Source organism: Coregonus lavaretus (assembly GCF_964263955.1).
Source record: "Coregonus lavaretus genome assembly, chromosome: 3".
NCBI lineage: Eukaryota > Metazoa > Chordata > Actinopteri > Salmoniformes > Salmonidae > Coregonus > Coregonus lavaretus.
In genome coordinates, this window is record NC_139990.1 from 1,249,615 (window position 1) to 1,255,614 (window position 6,000).

The window sequence follows — 6,000 nt, forward strand, 5'->3', positions numbered from 1 at the left end:
ATTTTGAGGGGTTAACTTTAAGGTAGCCTGCATGCAGTCCCTTCAGAAAGCATTCACACCTCTTTCCTTTCCACATTCACACCTCTTTCCTTTCCACATTCACACCTCTTTCCTTTCCACATTCACACCTCTTTCCTTTCCACATTCACACCTCTTTCCTTTCCACATTCACACCTCTTTCCTTTCCACATTCACACCTCTTTCCTTTCCACATTCACACCTCTTTACTTTCCACATTCACACCTCTTTACTTTCCACATTCACACCTCTTTACTTTCCACATTCACACCTCTTTACTTTCCACATTCACACCTCTTTACTTTCCACATTCACACCTCTTTACTTACCACATTCACACCTCTTTACTTACCACATTCACACCTCTTTACTTTACACATTTTGTTGTGTTATAGCCAGAATTTTAAAATTAGTAAATTTAGATTTTGTGTCACTGATCTACACACAATATCCCATAATGTGAACGTGGAATTTCTTTGTAGAAAATTAAAGAAATAAAACATGTAAAGCTGAAATGTCTTGAGTCAATAAGTATGCAAACCCCTTTGTTATGGCAAGCCTAAATGTGTGCTTAACAAATCGCATAATAAGTTGCACAGACTCATTCCATGTTCAATAATAGTGGTTAACGTGATTTTTTAATAACTACTCCATCTCTATACCCCACACATACAATGATCTGTAAGGTCCCTCAGTTGAGCAGTGAATTTCAAGCACAGATTCAACCACAAAGACCAGAGAGGTTTTTCAATGCCTCACAAAGAACGGCACCGATTGGTAGATGTATCAAAATAAAAAAAGCTGATGCTGAATATCCCTTTTAACATGGGGAAGTTATTAAATCAGGCTTTGGATGGTGTATTAATACACCCAGCCACTACAAATATACAGGTGTCCTGCCTAACTCAGTTGCCGGAGAGGAAGGAAACTGCTCAGGGATTTCACCATGAGGCCAAGGGTGATTTTAAAGCAGTTTAATGGTTGTGATATGATAAAACTGAGGATGGATAAACAACCTTGTAATTACTCCACAATACTAACCTAAATGACCGAGTGAAAAGAAAGTACAGAATAAAAATATTCCAAAACATGCATCTTGTTTGCAACAAGGCACTTAAAGCTACAATATTTAACTTTTTGGGCGACCCAACCAAATTCACATAGAAATGCAAGTCTAAGAAGCTGTAGATCTGTTCTATGCGCTCTATTTCTATGCTTCCTGTGCCTAAGTTTTGTTTTTGCGTCTTTTACTTTCTGTTTGTACACCAGCTTCAAACAGCTGGAAAAACAATATTGTTGGTTATGGAAAAATATTTTTCACAGTTCAGATGTTACAATCATACTCTACACAATGACTGCTGGTTTTGTCACAAACTTTACTATTAGAAATGTAGTAACTAGGAAACGGCGGAGCGATTTCTGCATATTGCACCTTTAAGTAATACTGCAAACGATGTGGCAAAGAAACACTTTTTGTCCTGAATACAAAGAGTTATGTTTGGGTCAAATTCCAACACAAGCATGTTGGTGGCTGCATCATATCACTCTTCATATTTTCAAGCATGTTGGTGGCTGCTTTATGTTATAAGTATGCTTGTCATCGGCAAGGACTATGGAGTTTTTTGGGGATGAAAAGAAACGGAATACAGCTATGAGCACAGGCAAAATTCTAGATGAAAACCTGGTTCAGTCTGCTTTCCAACAGACACTGGGAGGTTAATTCACCAGGCCAACTCTACACTGGAGACATTGAATGTTCCCGAGTGGCCTAGTTACAGTTTTGATTTAAATCGGCTTGGAAATCTACGGCAAGACTTAAAAATGTCTGTCTAGCAATGATCAACAAATCAACTTGACAGAGCTTGAATAATTTGTCTGTAACAAAAAAAAGAAAAAAAGTGGACTAAGCCAAGGGGCATGAATACTTTCTGAAGGCACTGTAAAAGAACACTAACTAGCATAACGCATACGGACGCCGCTGAGCAATTCATCTTTGTACAAACCAGCAAACGATAGGCGCTGTAGGTCACGCGTCAGAGAAGCGCCTTTATGACACAGGAATGTAGCCTAGTGTAGGCAGTCCCATGACCTGTTCAGTTATAAAGTGATATTTCCTGTCCAAGGAACCACAAATATGTTGCGCTTTTTTTTAATAAATCAACTGACTAAATAGGATTGACTTGCTCTCACAGTTCTAATTTCCTCTCGATCTTAAATAAACATGCCCCATTCAAAAAATACAGAACTAAGAACAAATATAGCCCCTGGTTCTCCTCAGACTTGACTGCCCTTGACCAGCACAAAAACATCCTGTGGCGTACTGCATTAGCATCAAATAGCCCCCGCGATATGCAACTTTTCAGGGAAGTTAGGAACCAATATACACAAGCAGTTAGGAAAACAAAGGCTAACTTTTTCAAACAGAAATTTGCATTCTGTAGCACTAACTCCAAAAAGTTTTGGAACACTGTAAAGTCCATGGAGAATAAGAGCACTTCCTCCCAGCTGCCCACTGCACTGAGGCTAGGAAACACTATCACCACCGATAAATCTACAATAATCGAGAATTTCAACAAGCATTTTGCTACAGCTGGCCATGCTTTCCACCTGGCTACCACTACCCCGGCCACCAGCTCTGCACCCTCCGCTGCAACTTACCCCCCCCCCCCCCCTCCCCCTTCTCCTTCACACAAATCCAGACAGCTGATGTTCTGAAAGAGCTGCAAAATCTGGACCCATACAAATCATCTGGGCTAGACAATCTGGACCCTTTCTTTCTAAAACTAGCCGCCGAAATTGTCGCAACCCCTATTACTAGCCTGTTCAACCTCTCTTTCGTAACGTCTGAGATCCCCAGAGATTGGAAAGCTGCCGCGGTCATCCCCCTCTTCAAAGGGGGTGACACTCTAGATCCAAACTGTTACAGACCTATATCCATCCTGCCCTGCCTTTCGAAAGTTTTTGAAAGCCAAGTTAACAAACAGATCACCGACCATTTTGAATACCACCGTACCTTCTCCGCTATGCAATCCGGATTCCGAGCTGGTCATGGGTGCACTTCAGCCACGCTCAAGGTCCTAAACGATATTATAACCGCGATCGATAATAGACAGTACTGTGCAGCCGTCTTCATCGACCTGGCCAAGGCTTTCGACTCTGTCAACCACCGCATTCTTATTGGCAGACTAAATAGCCTTGTTTTCTCAAATGACTGCCTCGCCTGGTTCACCAACTACTTCTCAGATAAGAGTTCAATGTGTCAAATCGGAGGGCCTGTTGTCTGGACCTATGGCAGTCTCTATGGGGGTGCCACAGGGTTCAATTCTTGGGCCGACTCTTTTCTCTGTGTATATCAATGATGTCGCTCTTGCTGCTGGTGACTCTCAGATCCACCTCTACGCAGACGACACCATTTTGTATACATCTGGCCCTTCATTGGACACTGTGTTAACAAACCTCCAAACGAGCTTCAATGCCATACAACACTCCTTCAGTAGCCTCCAACTGCTCTTAAACACTAGTAAAACTAAATGCATGCTCTTCAATCGAACGCTGCTGGCACCCGGCCACCCGACTAGAATCACTACTCTCGACGGGTCTGACCTAGAGTATGTGGACAACTACAAATACCTAGGTGTCTGGTTAGACTGTAAACTCTCCTTCCAGACTCACATTAAGAATCTCCAATCCAAAGTTAAATCTAGAATCGGTTTCCTATTTTGCAACAAAGCCTCCTTCACTCATGCTGCCAAACAAGCCCTCGTAAAACTGACTATCCTACCGATCCTTGACTTCGGCGATGTCATTTACAAAATAGCCTCCAACACTCTACTCAGCAAATTGGATGTAGTCTATCACAGTGCCATCCGTTTAGTCTCCAAAGCCCCATATACTACCCACCACTGTGACCTGTACGCTCTTGTTGGCTGGTCCTCACTACATATTCGTCGCCAAACCCACTGGCTCCAGGCCATCTATAAATCACTGCTAGGCAAATCCCCATCTTATCTTAGCTCATTGGTCACCATAGCAACACCCACCCGTAGTATGCGCTCCAGCAGGTATATCTCACGGGTCATCCCCAAAGCCAACACCTCCTTTGGCCGCCATTCCTTCCAGTTCTCTGCTGCCAATGACTGGAACAAATTGCAAACATCTCTGAAGCTGGAGACACTTATCTCCCTCACTAACTTTAAGCATCGGTTGTCAGAGCACCTTACCGATCACTGCACCTGTACACAGCCCATCTGAAATTAGCCCGCCCATCTACCTCATCCCTATATTGTTATTTATTTTGCTCATTTGCACCCCAGTATCTCTATTTGCACATCATCTCTTGCACATCTATCATTCCAGTGTTAATACTAATTGTAATTATTTTGCACTATAGCCTATTTATTGCCTTACCTCCATAACTTGCTACATTTGCACACACTGTATATATATTTTCTGTTGTATTTTTGACTTTATGTTTTGTTAACCCCATATGTAACTCTGTGTTGTTGTTTTTATCGCACTGCTTTGCTTTATCTTGGCCAGGTCGCAGTTGTAAATGAGAACTTGTTCTCAACTGGCTTACCTGGTTAAATAAAAAAATAAAAATAAACAGGTTGTATTTAAACATTGTAATTTTCCACTTGCACTACGCCTAATGCCTGCCTATTGCTCTAACTTCTAACCAAACCAGTTATGGTCCAACACTGGCCTCTAGGATGTGAGTAGACGCGGAGAAGAGAGGTAGACTTAAGATAAATCTACCGATTTATAATTAGCAGCAGAGGGTTTGTATGCAGATCATCAGGCTGTACAGTGCAGTGCGTCCTGCAGCGTGCACAAACATGATGCTGCTGAAGTCAAGGTTAATAATTATACAAATCTGCTAGTTAACTATTCAAAATCCGGTTTGCCAGCTAGCAATAATTGCCTTTTCAATTTAGTTAACTTAGTCAATTATTATAGTTGGTAAACTGGGCTACACTCAATGCTGTAGATGGCTAACTCTCAACAATATTTTGTTATTCTATTGGCTGTAGAGCATGGGGAGGGTAACTAGGTAGTTAGCTGGTTAGCTTCCTTGATTGACAATTAGACGTGAAACTACTGGTCTGTAAAGCAAAAATCATTTTCACTTACCTCAGACTTGTTTCACACAAAACTAGCTAGCTTACCAGCTAGTTTGTTAATAAACTAGCTAAGCAACGTTTTCAACAAAAAGCTAACAACAGTTCGCAAGCTGGCTGGCTTGCTATGCTAGCCAACCAACGAAGAAACCACCGAATGCTCTGACTTGCTAAAGACAAGGACGCACAAAATAAAGGTATACCTTTAATTTTATGCAAATAAATACATATTTCTGAGATATCGTAATGTAAAAACGATATCCACCACTGCCGTACACTAGCTACCAAATGTTAGCCATTAGGTCGCCTCACACCAGCGAGTCGCAAGTACGCAGGACAGTGTCTACCGAGGTCTAATTTCCTTCCTGGATTTGTCAAATCTTGAAGGATTGCGCCCACCTCATTTGATTTAAAGGAGCATAGGATTATTTAAAATCATGATGCCAATCATACAGTAGCTATTGTAGCCTACTACCGTGAAATATACTACCTGAAAACCTGCTATGGAATGTTCTTACCTGTTGAGACGCAGTTTCTTGGGCGCGAAATAGCCTGCTGCACTGTTCTACCAGTAATTTCAATGAACATGCGCCCAACCCCCTTTTGCTTCCTACTCGAAAATGTTGCAAGCAGTTAGCTAGCTACCGGTCCAAACTACTTCTTCTTCAGTGGGGTTTATCGGCGGTTGGCATCCAACGTTATGGTGCATTACCGCCACCTACTGTACTGGAGTGTGGGCCAGAGACAGGGAGAAACTAAATCCTACCTGCCAGCCCCGTTGCTCTTAAAAAATATTTGATACTATATCTAATGACGTTCTACTCAATATACTCTTTAAACTAATTTCATGTATCCCCTTCTC

General features: G+C 41.8%; 1 protein-coding gene across 2 annotated transcripts in view; it reads right to left on the reverse strand.

The window, feature by feature from the left end:
* The window catches only part of LOC311117374 (uncharacterized protein), a 32,192-nt gene extending 26,466 nt beyond the window's left edge, over window positions 1–5,726 (reverse strand). Inside the window, exon 1 of one of the 2 annotated variants that reach the window (XM_084157514.1) lies at window positions 5,657–5,726. The gene's annotated coding sequence lies outside the window, so the exon portion shown is untranslated. Of the gene's footprint in view, window positions 1–5,151; window positions 5,494–5,656 lie in introns of those variants that run through there. The other variant, XM_084157515.1, reaches the window with a different exon arrangement.
* Between the last annotated feature and the right edge of the window lie 274 nt (window positions 5,727–6,000).